This window comes from Oncorhynchus masou, chromosome 6, assembly GCF_036934945.1.
Source record: "Oncorhynchus masou masou isolate Uvic2021 chromosome 6, UVic_Omas_1.1, whole genome shotgun sequence".
NCBI lineage: Eukaryota > Metazoa > Chordata > Actinopteri > Salmoniformes > Salmonidae > Oncorhynchus > Oncorhynchus masou.
The window spans coordinates 40935048-40956166 of NC_088217.1; the positions used below are offsets into that span (position 1 = coordinate 40935048).

Below are 21119 nucleotides of genomic sequence, written 5' to 3' on the forward strand. Positions count from 1 at the left end.
CCCATTTATGTCCAATAGCTTCTTTTGTTAGGGTGTTTGGGTTTGGTATATAAATCCAAAAGCGCGATCTGGTCCAGTCGGACGAAAATTTCAAAAGGTTATATTACAGGTCAAAGAAACTTGTCAAACGAAGTAGAGAATACATCTTTAGGATGTTTTTATCATAAACGTTCAATAATGTTCCAACCGGAGAATTCTATTGTCTGTAGAAAAGTCATGGAAGGCAGGTCGCTCTCATGTGAAAGCGCGTGACTGAGAACGAGGCTGCAGGCAGACCACTTAGTCAAACAGCTTCCACCAGGCCCCCCTTCACATGAAAAGCCTGAAACAAGTTTCTAAAGACGGTTGACATCTAGTGGAAGCCTTACGAAGTGCAACATAACCCATATCCCACTGTGTATTCGATGGGGTTGTGTTCAAACACTACAAACCTCAGACTTCCTGTTTGGATTTTTTCTCAGGTTTTTGCCTGCCAAATAAGTTCTTTTATACTCACAGACAATATTCAACCAGTTTTAGAAACTTCAGAGTGTTTTTTATCCAATACTAATAATAATATGCATATATTAGTATCTGGGACTGAGTAGGAGGCAGTTCACTCTGGGCACACTATTCATCCAAAAGTGAAAATGCTGCCCCCTATCCCAAAGAAGTTAAACATAAAATATATTCGATAAAAAATGTCTAACATATTTCAGGTGTAATACTATATATTAACAATACATACAATAACAATACATACATACAAATACTTTTTTGATGAGGACTGTTCTGACGAATCGTGGAAACCTTGGGCTCTAGACTTTTTTCAACAAGCATTCCAGATTCTGCCGGGCATGTCTCGTTGGAGTATGAAAAAACATTATTTGTCATTGTTTTAACATATGGGGCCGTTAGAATATGCGCTGATTAGAAATAACATGTGTTTTAAACCGTAGGAGGTTGTCTCGACAAGATATATTCTCCCTGAGTTGTTTGACTTTTTAGCCTCCCACATCCTTGGGGGTGAGATAAATACGTATTTGAAAGGCATGTGTGGTAATGAATCGAAAATGCCACGCCAAATTGAAGAGACGCACACACAATCCTAAACGGCCTCACACACTTTTTGGTTTCAAACGCCCCAAGCAGAGACACACTTCCCCACCCTCTTTTTGTTTTGAAACACACACACATACATGCCCGCACATGCACACACCCCGGCGCACGCACACGTCTTTCCGAAAGCCCTTTTCTCCAGGACATGCATGATGATAGAGCGAAAAGCCAGAGCTCTTTGTTAAAGGTGAGATACCGCTTTAAAACCATTTATTTAATTCATAAAGTTAGTACAGACCTTTTTAAAACATTTTTACTGCGCAATATTGAAACATGCACATGTGTTTTTTTATGTATAGACATTGGTTGAACAACAGTTATACATCATTACCAGACACAATACTAAACTTTTAATAACCTTTAAATGTTTATAACATTCTGTTGTAGGAAAGACGTTATTCATATATAATAAGACATTGTTTTTTTAAGACATTGCATTTCTCCGCGACAGACCAGGGCGAGAGAGAAAATGAGAGATTCACGTTCGTTAAGGGGTGAGATATAGCATTAATACCATTTAATTCTAAATCTTTAGTACAGACCTTTAAAAACATGCTATAATTATTTAAACATTTTTACTATTCCTTTATTACAGATAAAGGGCATGGCTATATGTTTATACATCCATCCGTCTCCAATTCACCATTGTCAAGACAGACTCTCTTGCTCGCAGGATATCCCACACACGCTCCGTCAAGGCTCCGTAAGTTTTCACTCCATGGATAGATCAAACGTCTTGCATGTAGACCCTGGGAATGTCTTAAGGATAGAAGCGGCCAGCGATGTAATTGTTCACGATTTTGGAAAAGACTGTCCAGCTTATTCATCAGGGTTATGAATATAGGGTAATCAATCCATCTAAAGCTAAACACTGGCATAAAAAGTTTACATCCTTGCAGGCTTTGGAAAATACATATGAACTGACAGACTTCGTTGCATTTGTACTATCAAATTGTTCATATGCTAAAATTGTCACTTTGGAGTCGGGGCTACACACCATTGAAGAGATCCTTATGGCTTTCAAATCACTGCTCCCGCACACAAGCTCTTCCAATGCATAGCCTGGCAGGGATGTACCACTCAGGGCCTGTTCAATTTGACAGAGCGCTAGCCTTATCTTAAGCCATTCTCTCATATGCAGTGCAGGAGAAAAACTCTTGCATGATAAAGGGGTTTGGGACCGCCGTCTGTGAAAACCTTCACAGTTGAATCCTCAGGTTGGAATATGTAAGCCATATGTCCATCACTCGTATCCAAAACGAAAACCTTTAAAACATTCAGGGGCAACATACAAAATGTCCTCGATGCTTTTATCATTAGGTTCATGACAAGAGACTCATAGCACCCCGAGAATTGGCCCATGAGACATCATTTTCTGTTTAATGTTCTGGGTTTTATTTTTAAAATCTAGTGTTCTGGGGTCGCATGTGTGGATTCTGGGCCTTATTTATAATGTGTCTGCTGCCAACACAATCCCCCCAGACATTCCTGCTTCATAGACAACAACCCTAAGGGCAATAAAATAGGGTGGCTGTGGGGCCATCCTCTTTGAAATGTTCAAACACATCCCCCCCAGTTCAACGAGGTCCCTACACATCAATCATCATGACAACTTCAAAGGAATAGATGCAAATATAGCCATAAAATAACACACACTCTAACATGTGACGACAGGAACAGGATGCACTTATATTGGCATAACCATGTGACACCTTTCCAACAGGATGTCCTGATCGGATGCCCATATTTGGGCATGTACGCGTCATCCAGACATAGGGTCATAAATCAGACGTTTGACACGCGCCGTCTACTTTATTCTCTCTGAGGACGGTTGGCAGTTATTTGGCCCCGGGAAGGGATGGGTCCTCTTGCCCCTGGCAAATGGTGCTAGCTTTTTCTGAAGGTAGCTGTTTCTTGGAGGCTTATTTCACGACTATTGCTCCGAGTCCGGGTAAAAATGTCACATGTAATTTCGCCTTTTGTAGCCGCCATGACTTTTTGAATAAAGCTAATGGGGTTTTAACTTGAAGTGGAGGTCAGATTAAGATTTGGATATTACTTGTGTGGAGCTCTCAGTTCATGCAGTCATCTCGTTCAAGGGTCACGTGACCCCCGTATTTTATTTTTGTATTATTTGTGCACTTGTTTGACATTAATGCATAGCTAGGGGCTACTAACATCTGCATTTCGCTGCACCCGCTATAATATCTGTCACGATCGACCAAGGCGCAGCGTGGTATGCGTACATTCTCTTTTAATGAATGAAACACTTAACAAAAACAACAAAACCAACGAACGAACTGTGAAGCTATACAAATTAGTGCAGACAGGCAACTAAACATAGTCAAGATCCCACACCAGAAAGTGGGAAAAAGGGCTGCCTAAATATGATCCCCAATCAGAGACAACGATAAACATAGAAATACACAACATAGAATGCCCACCCCAAATCACACCCTGACCTAACCAAATAGAGAAATAAAACGGCTCTCTAAGGTCAGGGCGTGACAATATCTGCTAAACTGTTTACAAGACACAAACTTTGATTTGAAGTCTGAAAGGATAGATAAACTGATACAGTTGAAGTAAACTGAAATAAATAACTAAGCATCAACATGTAATGTTTTACAAATGGAATAATAAGGACAGCTCTGTAAAGGAACTCTTCCGTGTAGCCATCTTATTCCCCTCTCTCTGCTCTTCCTCAGGATGCAGCCTCCCATCTCCACCACCCCTGGCCAGCCATCATATACATTTGTCTCAACGTTGTGCTTCACTGCCTACAGTATATGCAGGAATACAAAAACAAACAAACACAAATAAGAACATGTATGATTCCTTGAAGCAAAGTGCACACATTATTTGATATTCTATAACCTTTATTGAAAAGTACATGCTTACTGTACTTTTTCAAGGGGCTTTGTCCATTCATGTAACCTGCTCCAACAAAGACCCAGCCATATCTGGTCTCCAGTGACTTCGCCCCAGTGCTCCCCATACTGACAATCGTCTCCCTGATTGTGTCGGTCATCCTGAGGGTTGGCATCAAACAGTTTTTGATTTTGGCTAGTCGGGTTTTTAATGGCATGCTAGTCAGAAAAGTCTCATTAGTCTCTATCCCGACCTAGAGTTGGAGCTACCATACAGGGCTGGGATCAGTTATGTCAATTCAGCTTCTTTTTATTGACAACTTACTTTGTAGCTGGATGATCTAAGGAGACCACAGGAAATACACCAAACATGTTTTTTATACTGTGTTTTACAGTTCACTATTTACCAGGTACTTGAGAATTGCTTGAGAATGTGAAATGTTAATTACCTAAATATTATACAGTGGTCTCTTTGGGATGCATGGAAATAGTACCAGGAAGTTAAATTGAAGTTATCTATGATGTTGCATTCTTGTTTTGCATGCAGATACCACCCTTACAAAAAGATCACCTGAAAAAATTCTATGGTTTTTGTTTACGTAAAAAAAAAGTTTCACATGAAAAATCACTTGTTGTTTTCGAACATGTGAAACTGCAAATGTTATTTTTACATGTGATGAGCAATCGGACTCCAGAGTTCCTCTGTAGAGATGGGAAAACCTTCCCAAAGGACAACCATCTCTGCAGCACTCCACCAATCAGGCTTTTATGGTAGAGTGAACAGATGGAAGCCATTCTTCAGTAAAAGGTACATGACAGCCCACTTGGAGTTTGCTAAAAGGCACCTGAAGGATTCTCAGATCATGAAAAACAAGATTCTCTGGTCTGATGAAACAAAGATTAAACTCTTTGGCCTTAATGCCAAGCATCATGTCAGGAGGAAACCTTGCACCATCCCAAGGTTGAAGCATGGTGATGGCATCATGCAGTGGGGATGTTTTTCAGCGGCAGTTACTGGGAGACTAGTCAGGGTTGAGGGAAAGATAAACAGAGCAAAGTACTGAGAGATCCTTGATGACAACCTGCTTCAGAGCTCTCAGGACCTCAGACTGGGGGGATGATTCTCCTACCAACAGGACAACGACCCTAAGCACACAGCGAAGACAACACAGGAATGGCTTTGGGACAAGTCTCTGAATGTCCTTGAGTGGCCCAGCCAGAGCATCAATGGAGAAACCTGAAAATAGCTGTGCAGCGATGCTCCCCATCCAACCTGAAAGAACTTGAGAGGATCTGCAGAGAAGAATGGGAGAAACTCCCCAAATACAGGTGTAGCGTCATACCCAAAAAGACTCAAGGCTGTATTCGCTGCAAAAGGTGCTTCAACAAAGTACTGAGTAAAGGGTCTGAATACTTATGTAAATGTGGTATTCATTTTTTTTATTTTAAATAAAGGTGCAACATTTTTGCAAAAAAACTGTTTTTGCCTTGTCATTATGGACTATTGTGTGAAGGTTGATGAGGGGGGAAAAACTATTTAATCCCCTTTAGAAAAAGTCTGTAACGTCACAAAATGTGGAAAAAGTTAAGTGGAGTTTTTTAACATGTGAAACTGCAAATCGGATTTTCACATGTGGAGTTTTGTAATGTGAAACATCACCTGGGATTTTCAAATGTGATTGTGAAAATTTGTGAAAACTTGCAATTCCACATGTGAAAGTTTTTACAATGTGAAACCGCAACTTTCAAATGTGAAACTGCAATTCACGTGAAGTGAAAGCATGTTATTGTCCTCACATGTGAAAAATTAAGCTCAACAACTGAACACAGCTATTTCATATGTGAATCAGAAAATTTCAAGCTTATTTTTTTCACAAGGGCAGAGGCACTTATTTTCAGAATACATGTTGAAGGAACCAATCTTTTCAAACTCCCCACGTTCACGTTGGAAGACAAAAGATATTTGAATGTACTTACTTAAATACTTAAAAGTTGGCATAGTGCCTTAACAGTAAATGTTTTTATGACACAGTAGGGCTTCTCTAATGCAACTCACCATTCACAAGGATAATATTCAGCCCAACTCCGATGTTGTTGTAAATGCCACTCATGATGCTATAAAGATTAAAAGGTGTCATATTACACTATGACACACTATTTCATACGTTCCCTGGCTATGTCTCAATACTTTGGAATAGTATATTTACCCTCTTCTACTCCCTTCCTGAATGGGTAATTGACCTTGATCATGAATTTCTTTAGATTGTTTTATTCATTTTCAGATCAAGGGTCATGCAGAATGAGAGACGAGGTAAGTCAGGTAGTTAAGACTGTTAGGGCACAGACATTTATACAGAATTACACTTTCTATGAATTTGTAGTTAGCCCTAGCTCTAGGATCTCAGTACAACAAACTGGGCGACAATGACACAAATTGAGTTTCTACTGCCATCTGCAGCCTGTGTGTTTGATTCAACTCTTGCACAGACACATCAGTTAAATTGAGATGTGTGCTCAGTTCCAAATGGACCTGTTCTCAGAACCTCACTCTCTCTACTCACGTCTTGCCATCGAAGCAGATCCTGGGTCCGACTATATTTTCCACACCACTTCTTACAAGTCAAAGTTAGTTGGTGGACATTCACTTTGATGACACATTTGGTTTTCGAGGTTGTTCAACTTGCTCTGGTTATTGAGATGGAAAATGAGTTTTTATACATAAAACATGCCATTTTAGGTAGGCCGTCATTTTAAATAAGAATTTGTTCTTATTAACTGACTTGCGTAGTTAAATAAATAAGTAAAAAGATTTTAACATGCAAAGCCATTCATATCCGGGCTGTTAGCAGAAATATTTTAACTGTCTGGATAGCCTTGCCCTACCCATTCTGACTCTTTAAAAATCTAACGGCCTGCAGGCATTGGGCTATTTTCCCCAGAGATAGAATAAATGATCAATAATGTATGAGAATGACAAAAGGATGTCTGACTTAAATTGTTTTGTCATGTCACCCTGAAGTATTAATGTATCAATTGAGATTCAATTAGCCATCTTTTTCATACTGACAGAACAAAAACTGCATTATTTACAAATAAGCGATGATTATGAGTTTAGGTCAATTTCAACTGTGAGGGAATTACTGTGCTCATTAGTGCTAGATTAGGACAGCTGCTTGACATCACATTGCCATTTATTTAGTTTTGTTTAATTAAATGTTCATTAAATACATTATTTCTTTGTCATGATTAATGTGTTACTTTCACCGATGGGAGAACATCAAAGTACTGAGTATATTGAAAAAAAGAGGATGCCATTTAGTAATGGTTTTGTTATGAACCCCACTACATCATTGACGGTATTAATAGGACCCTGACTTAGCAAATTGATAGGTTGCATTACTGGAAAAGCACTGAAAGAAGATAAATAATGGACAACCTAAAGCAACATTCTCAGTTAATTAACTGTTTGAATAATTCATTTAAGAGTGAAATCACTCCAGTTAGGGCAAACATTTTTCATTTTTGGTCCACCAGCCACTTAGATCTTTTACCAGCCAAAATATTTTGTTTGCCAGTTTGCTCAATTGTATTACATTTAACCAAAATATCAGAGACAAAATGTTCAGCTGCCCCTTTAAGGGCAGGAGGTTACCGTGGTAACTCGAGCCCAGTGATGCCAATTTAGCAATTTAGTTGCTAGATTTAGCAACTTTTCAGACTACCCTGACAACTTTTTTTTCATACAGCACCTAGCAAAAAATGTAGCTACATTTAAAAATGTATTTGGAACGTTTAGCAACTTTTGAAAAGTGACTCAAACACTAAAATTCATGCAATTTCCCTCTAAATTACACAAAAACGATGTTGTCTGTCACACTCTCAGTCACAACACACGTGAATGGCTGCAAAATTGCAATGTGAGTGATGTCAGCAGCAGGTGCTCAGCTCTTGCACAGGCAGCAGCAGGCCAGCAGCAATTTCAGCAAATTGCAAATCATTGTTGGCTGACTGCAGCAGCAGAAGTACGGGTTTACCCAATGAATATAGTTGCTCACAAATGTTTGATCTTGAACAGAACTTACAACATCAATCAACATGTCTCAATCAAAATTGTACAGCCAGAAGTACAGAAAAGAGTGGGGTTCTGTACCTGAACAAATTTCAAATCATATTTTTTGCCGAACTGGCCAGTCAATTTGAGTAACGTTATTCTGTATTCAACGTAATGACGCAATTTTACTCTATTATGCAATGACATCACAACGTCATTTAGCAACTTTTAGCAACAAATCAACTTGCCTCTAGCAACTTACCCTGAAAATTAGTTGGCAACACTGGTCAAGCCTGTGTTTGTATGTGTGTGTGAGATTTGGGATCTGAGTAGGTCATCTCTTTTATCAGTTGAAGCAACAGACTCAAACTAAAGTTGGAAACAACCTAGCTTGGAAACAACCTAACAATGTAAATATCCAAGAACCATGAGGCCAAAGTTTCACTTTGTTAACTTTAGAGTAAATTAGACCAACTTTTATGCCTGTGCGCAACACCTCCAAATATTAATCTATCAGCACTTCACTCAGGGCGCACAGCTCCCCTGTCAGGTATTGTTTCTGCGCAAATTGGGATATGGGATTCATATTTCTTACCCGCCAATACCTATATAAACCGCATTTGGCGGTTGGCAGTTGTTCATTTTATGCATTGGTTCCAGTAGTAGGTAATTATATTTCAGAATCTCTATTTTACAAACAAATACTTCTGTATATTACTTCTGATGTTATACTTACTTGTGATTTGAGTTTTTTCACTCTTCAATAAACCTAAAAAATTCATGTAATGCAGCAGACAAGACGAAAAATATTTTTTACCATCCATGTTCCTCTAAGATTTCATAAGAAATGACTATAGTGATAACCTATTGTTATGAGTGTTATAATTCTGTACCCAAATACTTTTGGAAGCCTTGGTCTTTGGCTGTACCATGGAGGACTTGGACCAGATGAAGAACAAAAAGATGTGTGGACAATAGCACCCCAATATATGCAGCGCCTTTGAACACTGGAAGACATTAGGATGGTCAACACATAGATCAAGCAAATATCTGGCTGCATAGCGGGTTAAATTGGGATTTTGTTGATGGTAGACAAATTCTAGGCATTCTATGCAGATTCCCTCTATGTGGAGTATAACCTTTTTCAATTCACCCTGTCTGCTGAACAGCTAAATATGTACACATTAACATACTCTAATGATGTTGCATCTCACCTTTTGACCTCATCTTGACTGTTTGGTCCCGTGAGAATGTTCTGTTCTGACTAAGGGATCAAATAAACAGATGATGATGAATTTAAGATGCGTAAAACTACAAGCTGCCAAAGTATGCCCTGACTTATTTTAACGCACAAGAAAATACCCCATGACTGAAGCTGCCAGCTAAAACTGCAACCATGCAACCTACACACAGTTAAAAGTAGCTCTGTAAAAATGTATAAATTAAGTTTCCCTTATGCCCTATAGTAACTCTCATTACTTTGCATATCAATTACTCAGCTGTACAGTAAGTAATTGGATCGTAATGTAATTTAAAACTGGAAAAAGGCTTATTTACCTGTCCAGTGGGGAATGGTTATCCATTGTTGTCTGTTTGGAACTAAAGCCCTATCCAAGCTCAGCCATGATATGCAACTGAAACACTACTAACTACTAGCTACTAGCTACTAGCTACTGCCTGCCTGCCTGCCTGCCAGCCACACCCCAGAACATAGCATCTCTCAATCCCCTCTCTTAACAGGTATGTACCCAGAATTTAATCGAGCAGCTGACCAATTCCGAAATACTTTAGTTCCTGTCTGAGCCGCTGGTTAAGATGACAAGAGATAACCACACACTCACACACAATACATGTTAACGTTTTTAAGTGTATGTAAATTGTAAAATAAGTTTTTGTTTATGATGTCTTTTCGCTATGTGTCGGACCCCAGTAAGACTAGCTGTCGCCATTGGCGCTGTATATGTGAGATGTGTCATGGTATAGTGAGATTACTGCTTAGTGCTTTTTGAGGTCGGTTGGGTTTCGATTCGATGAATAAAAAATAATAATGGTTTTCGATTTCGGTTTCGATTATTTAGGTTGAATGCTGCAACAACAAAATAAAACAATTAATAAAAGTCCCATGGTGGTAGTGACTGCCCATTACTGCTTAACCATTTGTTCACTTTACTTTTATAAAATATTTCAATTTGTGTATATTACATTTGTTTTATTTGATTACTTTATTATTTAAGTCATCATCTCATCTCTATAGAGCTGCTGACTACGCTGTCTGACAAAATCACAATTTTGCAGTTCTTCAAAATAAATAAGGCATTATTTTATGACTACTGAATACCAACTATCAAATCACTTAGATCATGTATTTTCAGGTAGAGATACCTTACGAAGCAACAGCTGGGTCTCTATATTCCTTGACAATCACACGCATTCCTCTGTCTCTTCCGCAGGCATGAAAGAAACAGATCGGGCAAGAAGATGCACAATGGATTATGGTCATTGTAATTTTATGCACTAGACTATGTAAAATATGGGCCTATTAAAAACTACAACTCCCTACCACATCGCACATTTCAGGCTGGATCTGATTTATCTCTAGAAAACTGACATTGGTCAATTAGTTGTTTACAAATATTTGTTATACACAAATTTTGATTAATCGCTCAGCACTAAGTGAGATACAAGTATACATGGTGTTGTGTAACCAGGGCTCTAAAAAAATATATCATTGGTAGCATTGGTGCTCCCATTTTAGTTAGTGTTGTTAGGGTTTGGTCTGGGTAGGCCGTCATTGTAAATAAGAATTTGTTCTTAACTGACTTGCCTAGTTAAATAAAGTTTAAATATATAAAAAAGAAGTGATGCAGTCAGTCTTTCCTCAACTCTTAGCCAACACAGTCTGGCATACATAGTATTTATATTAGCCCTCTGATTACAATGAAGAGCAAGATGTGCCACACTGTTCTGAGCCAGATGCAGCTTAACAAAAAATTTCTGTGCAGCACTCGACAACACGACTAAATCATAATCAAGGTAAGACAAAACTAGAGACTGCAGGACAGAGACGGTGTTGTACAACTCGATCTTAGTCCTGTATTGATGCTTTGCCTGTTTGATGGTTTTTCGGAGGGCATAGTGGGATTTCTTATAAGCTTCCGGGTTAGAGTCCCGCCCCTGAAAGAGGCAGCTCTAGCCTTTAGCTCAGTGCGGATGCTGGCTGTAATCCATGGCTTATGGTTGGGGTATGTACGTATGGTCACTGGTGCTTCCTCCTTTAATTTTTGCTTGTAAGCAGGGAATCAGGAGGACGGAATTATGGTCAGATTTGCCAAATGGAGGGCGTTATCAGATGTTAGCAAGTTATTGATTTCATTAACCTTATTTCTAAGGCTACATATATTAATATGAGCTATTTTCACCCCTTTCCTGGGTAGCTTATCAGAGATAGACATTATATGGAAAAGCAAGATAAAGAAATATACATTCAGCAGTCCATTAATCAGTTGGTGTGTGTGTGTGTGTGTGTGTACTGTCTCTTTAAAAATGTCAAGTTTGTGAACATGCAAAGGATCTGTCATTAATGTATTTTCCTATCTTTACGTGCCACCCAAATGTTTGTACTGGTAAAGTGACCAAGTTGTTAGCTAGCTAGCTAGCTAGCTTATGAGGTGAAGTGACTGAATAAGGTATAAACAAATTGTTATGGCCTGCGATTAGTTTAGAACGGCCTGCGACATGGTTTATGAGTGTAAAATGGGGCCAATGCGCAATAGATGGGAGAAAAATGTAGCAGCGTTGATATGGGTGGATCTTTGGAATTGTTTGGGCTAAAGACAAGTAGTTTTCTCTGTATTAATAGTGCAATTACAATGGTCACGGATCTGCGCTCACTTTCCGGCAAATTTGCTGCAACAAGTGAACTTCTGGCAAACAATTATGGAAATCTTGTCGTGAACATTCTGCTTTTGCTGCAAATTTGCTGCAAATATATATTTTATGTGCAAATTAGATCCGGTTTTTGATGACTTTGATGACTTTGTGTACACAGCTACTCATTCATTATTTTTTACTATTTTCTACATTGTAGAATAATAGTGAACACATCAAAACTATGAAATAACCCTTATGGAATCAGGTAGTAACCAAAAGTGTTAAATCGGGGCCAAAATTGCGTAGCATATGCACTGCTTAACCTTCACTATGTTTGTCTCTCAACCTTGTTGAGGAAATCAGTGGTGTAATCATTAAGCTAATTATGTTGCAAAATGTTTAATCTGTTGCAATGTTTTGCAACTAAAACTGTTTACTCCAAACAGAAAATGCAAACTAATTTCTATTGGACAAATTCAGGTAAATCCCAACCCAATTCGTTCCGTTTGCTCGGTTTGCTTTCGATTTGGTTCTTAAACGGTAAGCTGTTTCCGTAATGAATACACCCCAGCATGGCGTTTCATGCTTTGGAGTTTTATTTTGGTTCAATTGATGTCTTCAGGCTCTTTATCTCCCTCTTCCTCTTGTATCACGAACCAGTAAGCTATATAGTACCTATACACTCTTCAGATGGAGAGCAACCTGAAGAGCAGATCGTAAATGCCAAGAACAAATGCATTATAGTTCACATGTTATGTTCAAAGAAAAGTGAGAAACAAGGGTTTTCCATTTCAGGGATGGCACCAGTCACACAATGAGAGGTTTTAAGTCTTAGAAGACAAAAAGTTCAAGCTGGTCTCAGCAGACATAAATCCAGGGATATTTGGGCTGTCAGCTTGGCCTATCTAATGATTTGTTGAGCAAATAGAGTCCCTCTGGGCATTGGATGTCTAACACTTGAGCCTTGGAGCATATTTTTACATGAGCTCTATATAGGAGAGAAGGTGTTTGAGACCGTACAGTACTATGTTATTAACTGAGAAATTCTTCAAATATTTTGTTTTGAGTATATATGGATGAAGAACAGACAGTGCACATAGACACACCCATGCGCACACACACAAGATCAAAGGTTAAAAACACAGCCTTTCTTAAGTACAGGGGTGAGGGAATAATTAACCTAGCTGAAAGCTGTGAAGAGGTACAGAGTGAAAACAGTCCACCAAGTGTAACATTTTAATGGTTGACCAGGGCTACATCCTTGCTTTTTACCCTTGATTAAATGTACTTTTACAAGCCCTCCAGCATGGTGTAGCCTTATACCACTGTTTCTTAATAAACATTTACTATAACGCTGATCCAGAGTTATCTTCATAGCCATGACTGTTATTTGAGGCTGAGAGTAAATAACACAACTATACACAGAGTGGACACATCTGCTCTTTCCATGACATAGACCAGGTGAATCCTGGTGAAAGCTTTAATCCCTTAATAATGTCACTTGTTAAATCTATTTCAACAGTCAGTGTAGATGAAAGGGAGGAGACAGATTAAATAACAATTGTTAAGCCTTGATACAATTTAGACATGGATTGTGTATGTGTGCCATTCAGAGAGTGAATGGGCAAGACAAAATATTTAAGTGCCTTTGAACAGGGTACGGTAGTAGGTGCCAGGCACACTGGTTTGTGTCAAGAACTGCAACGCTTCTGGGTTTATCACGTTCAACAGTTTCCTGTGTATTTCAAGAATGGTCCACCATGCAAAGGACATCCAGCCAACTTGACACAACTGTGGGAAGCATTGGAGTCAACATGGGCCAGCATCCCTGTGAAATGCTTTAGAAACCTTGTAGATTCCATGCTCGGACAAATTGAGGCTTTTCTGAGGACAAAAGCAACTTAATATTAGGAAGGTGTTCTTAATGTTTTATACACTCAGTGTACCATATTGTCTATAGTATTATATGCTTTCAAATAACAAATCAGATATTGCTCACCACCAAGATCACATAGTGAGGATGGAATCCACTATGAGTCCACTATGACTTTTTCACAACTATGCCGTGGGAAGTTTTATACATTGTTGACTCTTTTTTCCTCCTGGGAGATTGGAGTAAAGCAAGAGATTTGTAGATCACCCTATTGTCACTTCTCCTCTTCTCTACCTCTCCAATCGTGTTTGCTATATCTTCTCCCCACCAAACTGTATGATTCTGTTACTGCGGGTGAGGAAAGCATCTCATGTGAAAAGCTGGGATGACTTTATAAATAAAGAGCTTTACACTGAGTGTACACAGGTACAGAGAATACATCTGCACTCCATTATGAAGCATTCAATGTTGACTGCTGTACTGTGTGTGAGAGTGCTAGATGTCACAATGACCATCAGCAGAAATTGATTATCTAGCTCTGAGATTCCATAAGCAGTATGTGTCCATTAGGTATTGTGTTTTTTTTTGTTCACATCCATGTCCTTACAAATATACACAGTAATGTGTCCCAAAACCAATTGAGATTGAAATCAAAATGATTGTAATTTGAATATAACACCACTCCTGAGTGATTAGAATGAAAAAGGTTACAATCTAATTGGAATGTATTTGAAGTAACTAACTGCAGGATTGTTTACAGTTAAGAGGTGGGCTATTTTGATATGTTTGTTTTTGTATGAGGAAGGGGATTGGAGTTAGGGATGAGGGGTTCCCTGTGGAGTCCCTTCAATGTTTTACTCATGCCAATGCCTACAGCAACAGACACACTTGGACCATGACTCAATACTGGTGAAATTATAGTATGAGACAATTACTCTCTCTGCTATTGCTCTGGGTTTGTGTATCTGTACATTTGGGTGTGATTTGGTAGCCTGGAGGTTATGTGAGTCTGAGCTACAGCAGCTATCCATTGTTTTTGAAATTGTCTACGTTCCCTGATTGTCTAGTGATTATTAGCGAGCTGGACAGCCAAGCAACTGTATGAGTTGAACATCTCATTCCAAATTCTTAGCTATTAATATGAAGTTTTTTGCTGATATAACAGCCTCCACTCTTTTGGAAAGGCTTTCCAGTAGATGTTGGAACATTGCTGCAGGGACTTGTTCCATTCTCCCACAAGAGCATTAGTCAAAACAGACACTGATTTTGGGCGATTAGGCCTGGCTCGCAGTCAGTGTTCCAATTCATCCCAAAGGGGTAGAGGTCAGGGCTCTGTGCAGGCCAGTCAAGTTCTTCCACACTAATCTCGAAAAACCATTTCTGTATCGAGCTCACTTTGTGAACGGGGGCATTGTCATGCTGAATCAGGAAAGGACCTTCTCCAAACTGTTGTCACAAAGTTGGAAGCACAGAATTGTCTAGAATGTCATTGTATGATGTCATCGTAAGATTTCCCTTCACTGGAACTAAGGAACCATGAAAAACAGCCCCAGGCCATTATTGCTCATCCACCAAACTTTACAGTTGGCACTATGCATTGCGTCAGGTAGCGTTCTCCTGGCATTTGCCAAACACAGATTTGTCCGTCAGACTGCCAGATGGTGAAACGTGATTCATCACTTCAAAGAACGCGTTTCCACAGCTCCAGAGTCCAAAAATAGCCAAATCAACTAATCCGATTCCACTAATTCCACTGACATTATGGGGTATTGTGTGTAGGCCAGTGACAAAAAAATCTAAATTTAATCCATTTTAAATTCAGGCTGTAAAACAACAAAATGTGGAAAAAGTCAAGGAATGTGAATACTTTCTGACGGCACTATATATATATATAGTGTCAGTGTGCAGCGGGTAGGACGGAGTCAGGCGCAGGACACAGAACTGAGTAAAAACGTACTTTACTCGAATAAATCACAAACTAATTCCATACAGGGAAAATATTCCAGCTCGACACAAAAGAACGACCACTTAACAAAGAACAAACACGCACAAAACCATGTGAGAACCAGAGGGTTAAATAGGGAATACATTATAATGTAATGGAAACCAGGTGTGTACAATCAAGACAAAACAAATGGAAAACGAAACATAGATCGGTGGCGGCTAGAAAGCCGGTGACGTCGAACGCCGAACGTCGCCTGAACAAGGAGTGGCACAAACTTCGGCGGAAGTCGTGACAGTAACCCCCCTTGAAACCGGCCTCAGCGACGACCCGGAGGATGAGGTGCAGGACGATGCGGGTGGAGACGGTGAAATTCCTGCAGTAAGGAAGGGTCCAGGATGTCCTCCACCGGCACCCAGCATCTCTCCTCCGGACCGTACTCCTCCAACTCCACGAGGTACTGAATGCCCCTCGCCCGACGCCTTGAGTCCATGATGGCTCACACAGCATACGCCGGGGCCCCCTCGATGTCCAGAGGGGGCGGATGAACCTCCCGCACCTCAGACAGCTGGAGCGGACCAGCCACCACCGGCCTGAGGAGAGACACATGGCACGAGGGGTTAATACGGTAATCAGGGTGGAGCTGTAACCTATAACAAACCTCGTTCAGTCTCCTCAGGACTTTAAATGGCCCCACACACCGCAGACCCAGCTTCCGGCAGGGCATGCGAAAGGGGAAGGTTTTGCCTTCTGCTGCTTGACGGACTGTTGCAGGTGCACATGGGCAGTGTCCCATGTCTCCTCCGCGCGCAGCAACCATTCATCCACCGCAGTTGCCTTGATCTGGCTCTGATGCCACGGTGCCAGATCAAGACTGCACCGGTAATGGTCGTTCAGGGCCCTTTCATTCCATCCCGCGCTGGCTGCCAGGGTCCTGAAGTCCAGTGCAAAGTCCTGTGCGCTTCTAATCACCTGTTGAAGATGGAACAACTGTTCCCCCCTGCCCTCCCCTCAGGTGGATGATCGAATACCGCCCGGAAACGGTGGGTGAAATCCTCATAGTGGATCAACGCTGCGCCTTCTCTCCCCCATACGGCGTTGGCCCACTCAAGTGCTCTCCCCGACAAACAGGAGATGAGCGCGGACGCGCTCTCAAGTCCCGAGGGAGCCGGGTGGGCAGTCGCCAGGTAGAGCTCCAACTGGAGCAGGAACCCCTGGCACCCGTCCCATCATATGCCCTCGGGGGCGAGAGCCGAATCCCACTGGGTTCAGGTGACGGAGGAGTGGACAGCGGTGTGGGTTGGGGTGAAGTGGATGGGTGTGTTGGAAAACCGCCTCTCTCCCATCGCTCCATGGTGTGTAGCACGCGATCCATGGCTGTGCCAAGATTTTAAAGCATCGTCACGTGCTTCTGGACGTGCTCCTCCACTGGTAACGGAGGACTGGGTGTACCTGCTGACTCCATATCGTGGTGCGTGTTTCTGTCAAGTGTCAGTGTACAGCGGGTAGGACTATCAAGCACTGGAACTCTTCCAAATCAAGGTACGATTTTGGTTGTGTTATTTATTGCCCCCGGGCCCGCCAGTGTAACTGCTAAACTGCTTGCTAACTGTACACTGTACTGCATGATTATAGCAGTTTTACTAACGCGTTCGTTTTAGTAGCTCTGTTGACTTGACATTAGCGAATATGGTGACAACGATGTAGGCTGTGTGTAACTGTTAGCAATTATGATATGAAGGTTTGGCTTGGAAAGGTTTTTCGCCTGGTCACAGACAGCTGATGTGTTGTGCACTGAAGTCTGCAAGCGAAGGGAAAAGGTGAAAGGAAGAGAGCGTGTAGACGCAAGAAGTAATTATTCAATGATCAAAGTGATCATGCTGTTTATAAATGGCTGCTACGAAAGTGAACGGTGTTTGCATGTGACCAGCAATGTATTTATTCCGCCAATTCTGTTGATATGCGTTTATTAAATGTAACCAAATGGAATGAAATTGGGATAAACATACCTGAATTTGTCCAATAGAAACTCTCGGTTGCAGCTGTTGGACTAAAGATTACACCCTAGATCAGCTAGATGCAGGCAAGATTTTGCAAGGCGGAATTGATTGTGTCAATATCTGTCAACTTGATTACTGAAATGTCTCTCGGCCTGTGCTCCTACATTGTAAACTTTCATTCATAGGATAGGTTGTAGCAACCTCATCATGGGTAGAGGAAGGCCCAAAACACTACCAAGGACTCCAGCCACCCTAGTTATGGACTGTTCTCTCTGCTACCGCATGGCAATAGGGGCACTATTTCATTATTGGATAAAAAAATGTGCCTGTTTTAAGCGCAATATTTTGTCACTATAAGATGCTCAACTATGCATATAATTGACAGCTTTGGAAAGAAAACACTCTGACGTTTCCAAAACTGCAAAGATATTATCTGTGAGTGCCCCAGAACTGATGCAACAGGCGAAACCAAGATGAAACTTCAAACAGGATATGAGCAGGATTTTTGAGGCTCTGTTTTTCATTGTCTCCTTATATGGCTGTGAATGCGGAAGGAATGAGCCTGCCCGATCTATCGTTTCCCCAAGGTGTCTGCAGCATTGTGACGTATTTGTAGGCATATCATTGGAAGATTGACCATAAGAGACTACATTTGCCAGGTGTCCGCCCAGTGTCCTCCGTCGAAATTGGTGCGTCATCTTCAACTGCACATCTTTTTCCAAGCGATTCAGAGGAGAAAGTAGACATCTATGAATGATATATCAATGAAGAGATATGTGAAAAACACCTTGAGGATTGATTCTAAACAGCGTTTGCCGTGTTTCAGTCAATATTATGCAGTTAATTTGGAAAAAAGTTCGCCGTTTTGATGACTGCATTTTCGTTTTTTTTTGGTACCCAAACGTGATGTACAAAACGGAGCGATTTATCCTACACAAAGAATCTTTCAGGAAAAACTGAACATTTGCTATGTAACTGAGAGTCTCCTCATTGAAAACATCCGAAGTTCTTCAAAGGTAAATGATTTTATTTGAATCCTTTTCTGGTTTTTGTGCAAATGTTGCCCGCTAAATGCTACGCTAAATGCTACGCTAGCTATAAATACTCTTACACAAATGCTTGTTTTGCTATGGTTCAAAAGCATATTTTGAAAATATGAGGTGACAGTGTTGTTAAGAAAAGGCTAAGATTGAGAGATAGCATATTTATTTAATCTCATTTGCGATATTCATAAATAGTTAACGTTACGTTATGCTAATGAATTTGAGGCTATGGATACAGGTTTTTTTCATAGCCAAACGTGAACAAAACGGAGCGATTTGTCCTACACAATTAATATTTTTTGAAAAACTGAACATTTGCAATCTAACTGAGAGTATCCTCATTGAAAACATCTGAAGTTCTTCAAAGGTAAATTATTTTATTTGAAAGATTTTCTTGTTTTTGTGAAAATGTTGCTGGCTGAATTCTAGGCTTATAGCTATGCTAGCTATCAATAGTCTTACACAAATGCTTGTTTAGCTATGGTTGAAAAGCATATTTTGAAAATCTGAGATGACAGTGTTGTTAACAAAAGTCTAAGCTTGAGAGCAAATATATTTATTTCATTTCATTTGCGATTTTCATGAATAGTTAACGTTACGTTATGCTAATGAGCTTGAGGCTATAAATAGGATCCCGGATCCGGGATTGTTCGACGCAAGAAGTTAAAAGCTTCTACCCCCAAGCCATGACTCAGTTAACCTATCTTGAGTAGGGGACAGTATCTTCACGTCCGGATGAAAAGCGGCCCAAAGTAAACTGCCTGTTACTCAGGCCCAGAAGCTAGGATATGCATACAATTGATTTGGATAGAAAACACTCTAAAGTTTCTAAAACTGTTAAAATTATGTCTGTGAGTATCACATAACTGATATGGCAGGCGAAACCCCGAGGACAAACCACCATCCCCAAAAAATTCAGCCTACCACTGTTTTCAATGGCTGTCACTTTTATTGTAAGGCGAAATCCTCCCAGATTGCAGTTCCTGGGCTTCCACTAGATGTCAACAGTGTTTAGAAAGAGTTTCATGCTGGTTTTTGGAGAAATGAGCCAGAAATTGTAGGTTTTCAAGGTTGCTCCCATTTTGGCTGTAGTGTTAACAAGCACGTGGAAGAGAGGTTGTTCTTTGGTATTTTTCTCCGGTAAAGAAACTAACGTTTCTCCGTCTTAAATTTGATCATTTATTTACAAATTAGGGTACCTAAGGTTTGATTATAAATGTTATTTGACTTGTTTGGAAAAGTTTATTAGTAATGTTTGGGATTAATTTTCTATGCATTTTCACAGAGGGAAATTGGGTGGATTATTGACTGAAGTTTATAGGATATTGACTCAGCTAAACTGAGTTTTTATGGATATAAAGAAGGACAGTATCGAACAAAAGGACAATTTGTGATGTAACTGGGACCTTTTGGAGTGCCAACAGAAGATCATCAAAGGTAAGGCATTTATTATATCGCTATTTCTGACTTTCGTGGTGCACCTGCCTGGTTGAAATGTGTTTTTCATGCTTTTGTATGCGGGGCGCTGTCCTTAGATAATCGCATGGTGTGCTTTCGGATTGGATTACCCAAACTCAGAAACATAATCTGATTACATTCCGTGACTTTCCCCTTGAGAGGCATTAGAAGAAGACAAAAATGTACTGTATGTTACCGATTGAACAACATCTATTGCAGGATAAATCAATGTTAAAGTTTACATAGCTGGTCATATATGGATGTTCAATTTCACTGTATGTGTTGGTTGTTCCCGCTCACTGGCACTCGAAGGAGCCAGGCTCCCCAGCATTACGCACTCCTGCCACCATCATTACGCACACCTGCCTTCATTACGCACACCGCCCTGTCACGCGCTTCAGCAATTATTGGACTCACTTGGACTCAATCACCTCTGACATTATCTCTCCTATATTTGTCAGTTCCCCAGCTCTGTTCCCCGCTGCTGCATTGTTTGTCGTCTGTCCTTATGTTACCCGGTGCTGACGCTGATGCTTGTTTGTTCCATGTCTATTGCAGTTAAATGTTGACTCCCTGCACCTGCTTCTCAGCTCCAGCGTCGGTTCTTTCAACTACATATAATAATCCGATTAAATTATATCTTTACATTAAAATCCAAAGTCTATCAGAATTCCAGTCATTCCAATAAATGTTACACCCCTTGATCTTGAAGAATAGGTATTGGTGATATGGAAGTATAGATTAGCCAAATTGTTTTACCTTAGCATGACCCTAAAACTTTTTCTTTTGAGTTATTGAGTGTATATTTGTTTATTCCATGTGTCGAACTGCTTTTCTTTATCATGGCCAGGTCGCAGTTGCAAATGAGAACTTGTTCTCAACTAGCCTACCTGGTTAACTAAAGGTGAAATAAA

General features: G+C 40.3%; 1 long non-coding RNA gene across 1 annotated transcript; it reads left to right on the forward strand.

The window, feature by feature from the left end:
• Nucleotides 1–1249: 1249 nt before the first annotated feature.
• On the forward strand, nt 1250–1796 carry LOC135541118 (uncharacterized). Its single transcript, XR_010455921.1, has 3 exons — nt 1250–1285; nt 1528–1592; nt 1694–1796. It is a non-coding gene; the product is annotated as an uncharacterized LOC135541118 (long non-coding RNA).
• Nucleotides 1797–21119: the final 19323 nt, after the last annotated feature.